The sequence below is a fragment of the Adiantum capillus-veneris genome, unplaced genomic scaffold (assembly GCF_014529385.1).
Source record: "Adiantum capillus-veneris isolate H3 unplaced genomic scaffold, ASM1452938v2 Hic_scaffold_886, whole genome shotgun sequence".
NCBI classification, from domain to species: Eukaryota; Viridiplantae; Streptophyta; class Polypodiopsida; order Polypodiales; family Pteridaceae; genus Adiantum; species Adiantum capillus-veneris.
Window position 1 is genome coordinate 31,437 of NW_028221858.1, and position 13,564 is coordinate 45,000.

The following is a 13,564-nucleotide window of genomic DNA, read 5'->3' on the forward strand; positions in this document are numbered from 1 at the left end:
AAGTTAACTAATTGCTATGATTATGTTGCTATCTTCAATTATGTCAACCCGCTATGCTCACAAAATCATTTCTTGAAAGTACTCTCATTAAATTCCGCTACTCTCACATATTAAGGCAAATTCCATTATATTGGTATCAGAGCATTTGGTTTCTCTTTTCTTGCTTAAGAAGAGAGGTCCTTAAGTAGCCTATAAATGGTTGATGTTGTTAATTATAATAGAGTAAGTGGAACTGGGATCTAATATCAGTTTTGTTAAGCCCACTATGTGGGGGCTGGTGCACACCTCGGGAGCTTTGGACTTAATAATGGAGTCTTTTTAGCCTTGCCTACGCCATTACCATTATTGAGCCATAAGAAGTACAAAAGGAGCTAGCCCTTGGCAATTCCGCTATGTTAGACCTACTCCTCTACTCTCTATAATTAACCACTTTGAGCCGTGGGTGTAGATACTTAAGAGCCGATTTTCAAAGGCTAAGAGGAGTGGCAACTAAGGTTTTGTATTGCCAAAGCATACACTAAGTATAAACATAAATTTTGTTAACATGGCTGACAATAATGAAGAGAGTAGAATGAACATTGATAGCTTTGATTTTGCACATGAAGGTGCTAATGATGATGCTCCCATGTTTGTGAATTATCTCGTCACTAGGTTGCAACAAGCTATGGGCAACCCTGTTTTGCAAGCCGAAGTTACTCAACAACTTCGTGCTTATGGAATTTCCCTTCCTCTCCCAGAGGAGAGAGAGCTTAGGAGGCCTCTTGAAGAGACCCCCAAAAGAAGACTCTCTCCCATTCGAGAGGAGGAATCCAAAGAGAAAGAAAGCAATGACAGTCTAAGTTCTTCTGAAGATGTGGCTCCACGAAGACGGCGGTCTAGACGATCGCCTACTCCTCCCAAGAGGAAAAGAGCAACCTATAGTCCTTCTCCTCATCACTCTGAAAGGCAAGAGAGGAAACAAAGGAAGAAAAGGGCTAGGAAGAGGTCACCCTCTTCTCCTTCTTCTTCACCTTCCTCCTCTTCCGATGAAAGTTATGGCTATTCTCCTAGAGAATACAAGAGGGGAGGACATCGCAAATCATTTCCTGCATGGCGAAGGTCACAAAAGCTAAAGAAGTTCAAGGAAGGAGGAAAGAGTATCTCTTTTCTCACCTACGATGGCACCTTTGGTGCTACTGACAAAGTGTTGGCCTTCATCCAGCAATTTGATGCGGCCTTTGGGGACGAGGGCTTCACAGAGTCCTCCAAGCTACACCATGTAGCTATGCACTTCCAAAAATCAGCTCGTCAATGGTGGGCTAGCCTTCGTGGCAATGGAGAAGCCCCAAAGACATGGAAAAATCTACGAGTTTCCATCATGAAGCAATTTCTTCCAAGTGATACTAAAGATAAAGTTCTTACCGAATGGCGCGGCTTGAAGCTTCTCTCTCATGAGTCTATCAACAAGTATGTAGACAAGTTTTGGGATTTACATCTCAAAGCTACTGTCTTTCAAAAGATAGACTTTGCCGAGCAAAAACAACAATTCTATGCGTGATTACCCGAAGAGACTGCCGAATACATCAACTCTCAACGGCCCGGTACTAATACCGAAGTACACCACCATACCATAGTTGCTTCACGCATCAATTTCCATCAAGGGGCTAGACGTAATGTCAAGCCCATGGAAAACAAAGATAAAAATGATGCAAAGGGGAAATCCAATGCTCAAAATAATTCCCAAGGCACTTCCAACAACAACAACAACAACAATCGGTCCAAGGAGAAGGGAGTTTACAAAGGTAAAAACAAACTCTCTCCTGAAGAGCTTGAAGCTTTTCGCAAGGACCATAAATGTTTCAAGTGTGGGGAGCAAGGACATGGCTATCGTTCTTGCCCCAAGAAGAATACTCGCAATGAGACTCCTAGGGCTTCCACCATCGAAGCTCCAAAAGAGGATGCTCATTGCAAAGGATCATCACTCTCCTATGCTTGGGGAAAGGTAAGAGAGCATGATGCCTTCATCTTGTTTGACCCTGGCTCTACTCTCAACTTCATATCAATAGAGTTGGCCACCAAGTTGGGCATTCAAGCTTTTGAGATGGGAGATATAGTAACAGCTGATGCAGCTTTCAAGGGACAACAAGCCTTCGTTACTCCCTTGATTGGGAAGTTGAGGCTTCATGTCCAAAGCTATGTTGACAAAGAAGATTTCTTCATCTCTCCTCTCCAACATCAGGATGTTATCCTAGGGGCACCATGGTTTGATTGCATGGCTGCCAACATGAAGTTCCCTGAAAGTAGAATTTACTTCACCTACAGGGGAAAGAACATGTATATAGATGCTAGTGAGCGTGGTCACACTATTCCACTTGTAAATCCTCTTTCTTTTGATAAATCAATGAAGAGCTCAGTTTCTGCGTACATGTTTTATGTCAAAGAGTCTCTAAAAGCTAATAATGTTTCATCAAATGAAAATGATAGGAATCAAGAAGAGTTAGACTTGTCTACTTTTCTAAAAGGATTCCAAGATGTGTTCATCGATGATATCCCTATGGACTTACCTCCAAAACGAGGGGATGATGACCATCGTATTGAGCTCCTTCCAGGAAGCTCACCGCCTAACAAACCTGCTTATCGAGTCTCACAAGCTCAACAAGAGGAGATTATGAGGCAAGTACAGGAATTGGTAGACAAAGGGATGGTGAGGCCTAGTTCCTCTCCCTTTTGTTCTCCAGTCCTTTTAGTGCAAAAGAAAGATGGTACATACCGTATGTGTGTGTACTATCGAGCACTAAACCATATCACTATCAAAAATAGATTTCCCGTGCCTCGGGTAGAAGATCTGTTTGATAAGCTACAAGGCTCTACCTACTTCAGTAGGATTGACCTTAATAGTGGCTATCATCAAATAAGGATAGTGGATGAAGATATCCTAAAGACCGCGTTTCGCACAACATTTGGTCTTTATGAATATCTAGTCATGCCTTTTGGCTTGACTAATGCACCAGCTACTTTCAATCGTCTCATGGAGAAAATTTTTAGACCATATCGTAAATTAACTGGAGTGTTCTTTGATGATATCATCATCTACTCCAAATCTTTGGAGGAACATAAGCAACATCTCCAAGTGATTTTTCAAGCCTTGAGGGAAAACAAACTTTTTCTCAACCAAAAGAAAAGTGAATTCTTCCTTCAAGAGATTCAATATCTAGGTCATATTATCTCTCACGATGGTATTCGTATGGATCCATCAAAGTTAGAGGTAATAAAATCATGGCCTAACCCAAGGAATCTACATGAGCTAAGAAGCTTTATTGGTATGTGTGCATACTATAGACGCTTCATAGCAAAATTCTCTCAAGTAGCCTCCGAGCGACAACTTTAGCTTCCCTAACTTGGCTCAACCCTCTATTGAGGAAAACACAGTGCTCACTCCAGGGATAGACTTGACAGAGAATGTACCGATGACATCTACGCTTAGCGCAGTGCCACTACCTAGTGTCGTAGTACCTAATATGGGGCCTCGACCGTATGTGCCTCTAGCCCCTTATGCACACATGGCCCCCACACCTCCAATTGTACCACTTGTTTATGCTCCTCGAGTGCCGCTCCCTAGCCCTTATCCGAGTGGACCTATGCCCGGTTATGTTCCATATCCTGCATCATCCACACATATGCCAAGACCGGTACCCGTCCCTCTCCCACATATGATTCCAAGAGTACCTCCACCGGCCCTGCCTCCTCACATAGGTGACTTGGCAGCGTTTGCTCAAACCATAGGTCGATCTATCGCAGAAAATATGCGTCATGCATCTGATAGAGAGCCTAGAAGTAAGGCAGTACAAATTGCCAAACTCACGCAAAAATTCAATGGGGACGAAGATGCTAGAAAACACATTGAAGTGTTTGAACAAGTATGTGATTCCTTAGGGGAACTCAACAAACTACATAAGTGCAATGCCTTAAGCTTGACATTAAGTGGGAAGGCTGGAGATTGGTATAGAACCCTAAGGGTGGACGAGAAAACAATCTACCCTACCCTTCGAAGGTTGTTTCTAAAGGAGTACATACGAGAAGGTGTGCTTTGGGGTGTAGCATCTCAGCTACAGAAGGCCGAACGTAAGGAAGGAGAGTCAGTAAGGGACTTCATTAGTCGTCTAAAGCACTTAAACTCTCGCTGCCCTGTAAATGAGCGCTTCAACAATAACCAACTGCTTGATCGATTCATTCGAGGGTTGAGGAATGAAGGAATCTATAATGGACTAGTGATTAGAGGTATCACAACCTGGGAAGATGTCACTGCCAATGCAATCCAATTAGAGGACAACTTGATGATAGCAGGCATGAGGGTGTCTACTGACACGAGATCCACTAGCTCACAAGCCATTGAGTATGAACCCATGACTGCAAAGCCCATTGCCAATGAGCCAAAGGTATTTGAGACATTCTTGACAGACCTCACCAAGGCAATCCAAGAGTCTCTTAAGGATAATCGACCCCCTCAAAATAGTCACGTGTATCCAAGAAGGGAGCAACAATGGTGTTCCATTTGCTTAGGTCCACATAGCACTAGTGAGTGCCCTACGTTTAGAGTAAAATTTAATGGAACTTGCAACGCATGTGGTAGGTATGGTCACCAAGCTAAGGATTGTTTAATGATCAAACGTATGATGGCAAATAGACCACCTGTAGCCTGGATGGATGCGCCTCGAGCTCCTGTATTGATGCCTGCTCCACCTGTTGAGCAACTACCGCAACACATGGTCCCTAGATCTCAAAATGTTGTACAAGCTACACTGCTACCACCTCCTGTGCTAGGACCGCAGCCCCCGCATCCAAGAGTTGCCCCTATGAACCAAGTGGGTTGCGAGCCATCTAATGCTGATGCAGATGGCTGTGAGGAGGAAATAGACACTAGTATTGCCTACGGACTTGATACATTGGAAGAGTGTCCTATATACTACATGGAAGATTGTTGGGGGCAAGTCAAGCCAGTTTATCAAGCTGCTGCTCTCGCATCCAGAGGTCAAAATATCAACACCCAGGCTAGGAGGCCACCTCTTCAATGCTACGAGTGTGGTGGACCACATCGGGTAGCGGAGTGCCCTATTAGGTTGCAAAAGAATGCTGCACAGATGCAAATGAATCAAGGGAGCACGTCTGCAATGCCAATACTCACATGTAATCGTTGTGGCATAGATCACTTGATTGCCCAATGCCCCTATAACCCAAATGCGCCTAAAATCACACCCCTAAATTTGGTCGAAATTGCTAGTGTGACATTGCCAATACCACCCGTCGCACCCGCTTATGCGATTACACGATCCATGCTTCAAGGGCCAGGCCATATCCTCAAAGAGAGAGATACCGCGTCAGTTATCCAAGCAAAGAAAAAGAAGACACGAAGGAAGAGGTCGCAGAATACGGGAAATTCAAAGCCAAGTTCCAAAACAAACATAGGAACAGGAGATGACCCCGTGTATATGAATGACCTCGAGGATGATTCAGATTCAATCAAGACAATGGAGACTAGAACCAATACCACAAAGGGAAAGACCGACAAAGAAAACCGTAACATGGAACCAAATGAAAACCGAATAAGAGAAAACCATAAAGAGCCTCTGAAAACACCACAAGTGTTTCCAAATCCAATCCAAGACCCCCAAGATAAACCGCAAGGACAAAAAGGGAAGAATCGTAAAAAGAAGATTGGGACGTACCCAAACCCAGTAGACGAGATTGAGCAGGTGAAACATCTAAGAGGTTTAGTGGAGGAGACTCAAAGGAAACTAGAACCAGAACCCATGCATGTCAAAATTCATGACACAGTGTTTCCCACGCAAGTTCATCCACCCCACATGAACAATAGACCGTTAGCCATACCTAGTATCATCCAAGAAGGGAGTGAGGACGGGACATCAGAAAGTGAGCATACACCTTTCTTGTTGGAAAGGATGTTTAACGAAGGAATACTTGATCCCATTGAGGAATATGAGATTCCATCCTCACCAGTTCCTAGTCAAGGGCCTACACCCTGCAAAATGCCAATGAATGTTGCCAAACTAGTGGACTTCATGTCTTCTGAGGTCCGAACCACGATCATAGCAAAGCTGTATGGAGATCCTGAGTTATTCTTTGCACTTCGAGCATTCCTAAACTGAGAGCTACAAACGGGATTACCGCAGTTTGCGCAACCCAATAGGCCTGACTCGATTATGATTGATGAGGAAAATCATGTGCAATCACTTGACTTAGATGGACACGAGTCTGTGATCGAGGTACCCATTAACGAATTAGGGCAGTATTTTGAAGGCGACGAGTCTAATGCGACCCTACCCATCACTACCAAGGGATTAACTATAAAGGGAATTCTTGATGGTGGTGCGGGAGTTAGCATCGTTACAAAAGATTGTTGGGAATCCATGGGAAAACCCCGCCTCAGTGTTACTAACATTGTGGTAAAGATGGCAAATGGTACCATAGCCAAACCTATGGGGATGCTCAAGGATCTTAAGATCAAAGTTCTAGGACACAAGGTACGACATACGTTCATTGTAATGGATTTCTCTAAACACCTTATGTCATATGAAATGATTTTAGGACGACCATTCATGAGGGAAGCACAAATGGTTCATGATTGGTCTAAAAATCATGTATATTTGCAATTCCAAGACTCTGTCCTTAGAGTGGATTTGGTGACTGGTAAGGTACACCCCTTAGGGAGTAAAACCATTATTGATCATCGCTCTGACACCACAGTTCACTCGGCCCCACTACAATATTGTTACACTTGTAAGAAGGATACAGACATTGGCCAAGATTCTCCTTACATGGATGTGTTACCGGGTATGACGGAATCAGACAACGTGGACTGGGTACACCTAGCTGCAACCATAGATACCTGGGGAAATAGAGGAACCACTTGGGTCACACCAGAGGGGGAATTAGAGGTACCACAAATTGCACCTCTGAACATGATAAGTGCCATACATGCATCTTCTAAGGGCAAGGCAATTGTAGACCAATCTGACAGTGACACCGATAGCTCAATAGAAGACTTTGACCAACACGACTCAGACACGGACTCCCAGAGTGAAACGGATTCTGAATCTCATGAATTAGAGAGTGGAGCAAGTTCAGAGTCAAAACATTCGGAAGGACCGAGCACATCAACCGATGATAGCTCCTCCGAGAGTGAAGAGGACACCAACGAGGACTCCTTTAGTGAGCCAGATCTAAATGCAAATCAAAAGCAGGTCTCAAATAAGAAAAAGAAAAACTTTAAGAGGCGTCGATATCGAGCCAATGTACGTGCTAGGATAAAAAAGAAGAGATCCTCAGCAGAACGGCTCAGTTATATAGGAGCATGTGATGCTCATCGAAAATTGGTAGACGATTGGGGTGAATATCTCCAAAATGTTATGTGGTGTAGACCATGACCCCATGACATAGCCCAATTAGAGATCATAGACAAGCCAAAGTTGAGCCGCACTGCAAGGATGCGTCAAAACCAAGAGTTAGCTCGACAACACAAGAAAGCAGAAATGGAAGCACAGACCAAAGCACAACCAGAATCCACAGACTTGCATCCTCCACCAGAACATTTCAAATCTTACACCATAGGGGAAGCAAAGGTTGTGTACACAAAAGCCCAAAGAATACCTATCGATGGGAATAATGGAATCTATGATGGTCCGGCAATAGTTAAAGAAATAGAATTAGCCAACCCCGGTGAAGAATCAAAACCTGTTTTTATTGCCCAAGACCTCACAGAAGTTGAAGAGGCAGTCCTCAAAGAGCTTCTCAAGGAATTCAAGGACATATTCGCTTGGACATATATACCATGATATGAAAGGTGTTCCACCTTCTGTGGTCCAACATACGATCCCTATGATTAGCACTGCGAAGCCCGTACAACAAAGACCCTACCCGATGAATCCTAAGTATGCAAAGATCATTCAAGAAGAACTAGAAAAGCTTATCAAATGTGGGTTCATATATCCTATTGAACACTCTGAATGGGTGTCTCCACTAGTTATCGTGCCAAAAAAGAATGGGAAACTCAGGGTGTGTGTGGACCTCAAAAAAGTTAATGCAGCTACTAGAAGAGACCATTACCCCCTACCATATTCCGAACATGTACTCGAAAGAGTTGCAGGCAAGGAAGCTTATAGCTTTCTAGATGGGTACTCAGGCTACAACCAAATCACGATAGCGCTAGAGGACCAAGCTAAAACTGCCTTCATCACAGAATTTGGCGTGTTTGCATTTCGTGTAATGGCTTTTGGCTTAACAAATGCCCCTGCTACATTCCAACGATTAATAAACACTGCTTTTAAAGAATATTTGAGAGAGTTTTGTGAAGCTTTCTTAGACGACCTTTGTGTTTACTCTTCTTGGAAAGAACATCTATCATGTTTGCGGAAGGTGTTTGAAAAGTGTAGGTTATATCGTATCTCATTGAACCCGTTCAAATGCCAATTTTGGGTCAAGCATGGAGTTATTTTAGGGCATATAGTATCTAAGAATGGTATCTCAACCGATGAGAGCAAAATTAAAGTGATTCTAGAGTTACCACCACCAACCAATTACAAGGGAGTTCAAAGGTTCATGGGACACGTGGGTTATTATCGACGGTTTATTTTATTTTTCGTTGAGATAGCACGTCCTTTGTACAAGCTTCTCATTGAATTTAAATGGACTGAAGAGTGTGACCAGGCCTATGAACAATTGAAGAAAACACTAGCAAGTGCTCCAATTTTAAGGACACCTAACTGGGATGTCATTTTCCATGTGCATATTGATGCATCAAACTTTGCTATTGGGTGTGTTCTCACTCAACCAGGAGAACATAAATTGGACTATCCCATTAGCTTTGCAAGCCGTCAATTGAACGATGCTGAAAGGAACTACACCACTACAGAGCGAGAAGGTTTAGCAATGGTTTATGCAGTAAAGAAATTTCGCTACTACCTTCTGGCAAACAAGTTTGTATTTTATGTGGATCATCAAGCGTTGTTGTATCTGGTAAACAAGCCATGCTCCACAGGAAGAATCACACGATGGTTGTTAATTCCTCTGGAGTTTGACACTACAAGAGGTTGTGTGCTCTTGTGACGCTGTTAGCGACGGAAATACACTAGGTTTTTATAACCCCCGGCGTCACTAAAACCGTCGCTACGAGCGTCGCTACGAGAGCGTCGCTATAGGCGTCGCTATATAGCGACGCCCATAGAGACGCTCATAGCGACGCTCATAGCGACGCATATAGCGACGGTTACACAGAAGACTATAGCGACGCTCATAGCGACGCTACAGAGCCATAAATAGCGACGCTTATAGCGACGCCCGAGAGAATTTTTTTTTGGTGGCACGACATTGAATGCCCTGCCACCCATCAACCATATTGTACTTGATACACTTTTTAAAAAAAGTGCAAGGGTAGATAATAGACCCAAAATAGTCACCCACAAGAGGCATTGTTTGCAAAATTGACAATTGTACACATCATAGGCAAAATGAATTGATTGGCAAATGTAATAATGACAATTGTACAACATCATAGGCATAAAGAATTGATTGGCAAAAGGAACTGCGGTGACAAATGTAATAATATACATGGTTCAAAAAGACGTATAAAATCCGTCTCATGATACATAAGCTATGAGAAACCCTAAACTAATGCTATCTAGCTACGGCTAAAACTGACGTCGTCTAGTCAGACGTCTCATCGCGTCCAAGCGGCGTATCTGTCGGATTCTGCAAAAAAAGACAATAAGACAGCTTTCAGTAAGTATAAACATATAACGACATTTATAAAACAATACAAAAAATAACAAAGAGTAAACCCTAATACTAACCATGCCGCCGCGAGAACTGAGAATGTCCATCAGGGCGTTTAAGCCCTTCCTGCCTGCGTACTCGCGCTCGTACGGTGTGGGATCACGTCCTGTCATCGACCACTGTCAAAACATACAAAGATTTCATTATGTTAGAACTAAAAAACTCATAAACCCTAAACTATCGAACATGCATAAAGAGCAATGTGAAAACACTTACAAAATCGGCCTCAAATGATGCCCATCCACCGCTCTCCAAGTGGTGCGAGCTCCCTGCCTCTACTCGCGCTCTGGCTGCATCCTTTTGTTGCTTCCACTTGTCGGGATTCTCGCGCGCTGCTTTCTTCGTATTCTTCCAATCTTCTTTGGCCAGCCAATCTGGCCTGTTCCACCCATTCCTGATTGATTTTTGCACTTCGGAACGCTTGTGTTTGCAGTATTCGCGCATTCGAATCTTCATCAGGTCTTCATTGAAGCGCTGATCCCGTGTTGGAACGGGAAACTCATCATGAAGTATGCTGATGACTCTGTTTTTTCAATCACTTGGTACTTCACTCCATTTGTTTAGTATGTAGTGTCTAAACAGCTGAGAGCAAAGACCACACATGCGCGAGATCACCTTCTTGCCGTCATCATCCATGATGATGCCGCCGCTGATGTCGACGGAGTAAGGCAAGCCCTCTGGCCGGTGACGCGTGAACCTGGGTGTCCCGGCAGGGGTCTCTAGCGGCGTGTCGATGGGGGTACGGACGTCAGGTGTCTCCACCGGCGTCTGGGCCCCGAAGCAGGGAGTGTCGAGTGGGGTGGCTCCCGGCGGAGTAGGTAGAGGTGTGTAGCTTCTAGGAACAGTCAGCCGTGCAAAACCTGGCGTACATGGCGATGTTGTGGCTGGTGTGGGGGCGGGCAAAGAAGGGGAGGGTAAAGAGCCTCGTCGAACACGAGGCGGTGTGGAGGCATCGGTGGCGGAATCCCCACAACAACCGCCACCGCCACCACTAGAGCGCCGGTGTCTAGACGAGTGTGAAGCTCGTCTCGTCGACGCCGAAGCTTCGGAGCGTGCCGAATGCTCCGAAAGAGAGGGAGATGTGGATAGTGTAGGAACGCGCGATGATGCGCCAGAGCGATGACGCTCAACGTACCATTGTCTCTACTGCGGTGACAAAGAAGAAAGAAACTCCTCATCATCCATACCTGCATTAAACACACGAATATTTAAACTTAATATTGAATGAATAGAGTAGACAATGACGCAAAGACCATTAAATACAATGACGTAATGACGCATATAAATACAATGACGCAATGAATCGAGTGATAGAAGAGGCAAGTCGAAAACTCAGAATTTTCAATCAAAAGATGTGAGCGCGAGTAGAAAAGAGCATTATACACCATGGAAGGTACTTAGAGAGCCAGAGCTTTTACAACACGGAGCAAAATTGTTCAAATACAATATTTGTGGCTTTAAGAGATCTCTCTCTCATCCTCGCATAACTCAACATAACTTCCTATATCTATATAGAGCTCTCCGTCTAAACACATATCCTCTGTTTCATTTTGTAGCTCCTCTGCATGCACCCCATATAGAGTAGTAGCATCTTGATGCTCGTCTGGCACCACCGCAGCGGCTTCTGATTGAGCATCTTCTCTGATCTCCTCCATTGATGTCGTTGTGATTGGCACATGGTAGCCTTCATACGTCCTTGCACTACGAGGGGCTACCTCTATGACGTACCACCAGTTTGATGTAGACTTTGTAGGATGAAATATTACCTGCCAGAGCCACATAACTTACATGAGAGCTTTCAAGCACATAACTTTTAAAAGGGGGATGTTAACTATTTATATACTTACTTGTTCACAATGCTCGGGTAGTACGAAAGTGTCTCTTAGGTCAGTCCATTTCTTAGTAGAATCCACCTCAAGAAAACCAGACTCTCCTCTACGCACAGTAGCGTTGCGACCCTCCATGATTATCTTGAACCATTGCACGTCGAACAAGTCGACAAAAAATCCTCTGTAATCGATCCTCAAAATCTCTTGCAGCGTGGCGAAGTAAGTGAGTTCCGCCACCACAGGATCTGCATCAGAGGAACGTCGTCGACTAGACTGTTCAAATTTTGCCATGATTCCACAATCTTGAGTAAAACCCTTTTTGTCGATTCGTTCCACCCTAAAATGTCGACCTTTACACCATGATGCTGTGTATGACTTATACTACAACGAACAAAGGTTATGAGTGGCCGTTCAAACGTTTATAAATAAAGTCACTTGCTAGTCGTACATTGCAAACTTACCTTGGTCGCGCAACCCCGAGAGTACTCCCACTCTTCTTCAGTCACTTCGTCACCGCATTGTTGTGCGCTTTTCAATTGGTTGTGCAACCATCTTAAGCTCATGAAGGTTGGTAGGCTCTCCAGAACCGCTAGATAGTGCATCGGTGGTCATCTTCCCCGTCTCCACTCGATTCGTGCCCTTTGTCGCTCTTGCTTTGCATCCTCATATTGTGAAATCCACTTTTGCATCACTGGATTGTGAAGCATGCAAAATCGGTTGATTTTAGCCTCTAGATCTTCCGTCATCTTCTTCTCAACACCGAGATTGCACATGACAATCCCAGATTTGCGCTCATCATCTATGGTTCGCCATAGCGTGTCCCGCGATTTATCAAATCCGTCTAGCCACTCTCCAACGTACACTAGGGACTCTGATACCAACCAACCTTCTGCCATGCTACCCTCCGGACGTGCCTTTTGACGCACATATCCCTTAAGCGTTTTCATGAAACGCTCTAAGAAGAACATCCATCTGGAATGAACTGTGCCAACTATTTCCACCTCATCAACTATGTGAACAAGAAGATGCACCTGAATGGTTAGCATTGTAGTAGGAAAATGTTTCTCAAACATGCACACAAGCTCCGCAGCATTTAGTTTGGCGAAAGGTATGGAGTCTACGTTGATCTCCTTTTGTGAGATCCATTGCACCAGCTTTGCAAGTTTGTAGATTGTGTTATGGATGTTGAGAGACAAACATCCCTCAATGGCAACCGGTAAAATAAACTGTAAAGTATGTGGAGCAATGATATTAAAGTCCACATTTTATGCAATGATATTAAAGTCCACTATGAACGTACCTGACACATTTTATGCCAATCGTGTGACTTCAAACCGGAAAGCTTTCCTTCTTTAGTAAAACACGTTCGGAGCGAGTGCATTACGCCAGTGGGGGTCCGCAAAGATTGAATGGTCTCTTTTACTTTGCGTTCTTAGGCTCCTTTGAAAATCCATGGTGCTTTAGGGAGTTTTATCGATCCATCAGACGCTGTTTGCGGCCAATATGATACAGTCGTGTAAAAATATATCAGATCATTATACATTTAGAGTTTTATTAAAGTAAACTAATTGTAATAGATCACCTGAAAAGCGCTGTGACGCTAGTGTCACTCCATCCAAACTTTGCCTGCATGTTGAGAAGAACCAGGAGTGCTTTCAATCTAGACATACGTGCTCCATTATACAATGGCGTATCGGCTTCACTTTTCATATCATCATAGATAAGCCTTTCTGAATCCATGATCGTCTCGATCATTTCATCAATCTTGGGCTCAAACATTGCCTCGTTGGGAATGTGCTCTGCAGGATCATCCCCCGAGCTGTCAGAGGCTACATCTTGTGGCCTCACATATGCTGCTTGACCAAAGCGCATGCGAACACGTCTATTGGGTTGCAAGATTGCTACTTGTT